This window comes from Theobroma umbraticum, unplaced genomic scaffold (genome assembly GCF_002168275.2).
Source record: "Theobroma umbraticum cultivar Fairchild unplaced genomic scaffold, ASM216827v3 scaffold_251.0, whole genome shotgun sequence".
In the NCBI taxonomy this organism is placed as follows: Eukaryota; Viridiplantae; Streptophyta; class Magnoliopsida; order Malvales; family Malvaceae; genus Theobroma; species Theobroma umbraticum.
Window position 1 is genome coordinate 300,291 of NW_018397292.1, and position 213 is coordinate 300,503.

The window sequence follows — 213 nt, forward strand, 5'->3', positions numbered from 1 at the left end:
CTTTTTGGTTTCAGCTTCAGTCCATTTAGCCCTTTGCTTAGGAATCATTTCATTTATCACTACATTTATGGTTGAGGGAATAAAGGGTCCATCAGTTGTGACATCCCACATTTCATAATCTATTGCCCTTATTAGATTGACATTTTATTGCTGCAATAGGGGTAGTTCAATCCATCAAAAAAAGGTGGTCTATTTGTGGATTGTCCCTTAGCA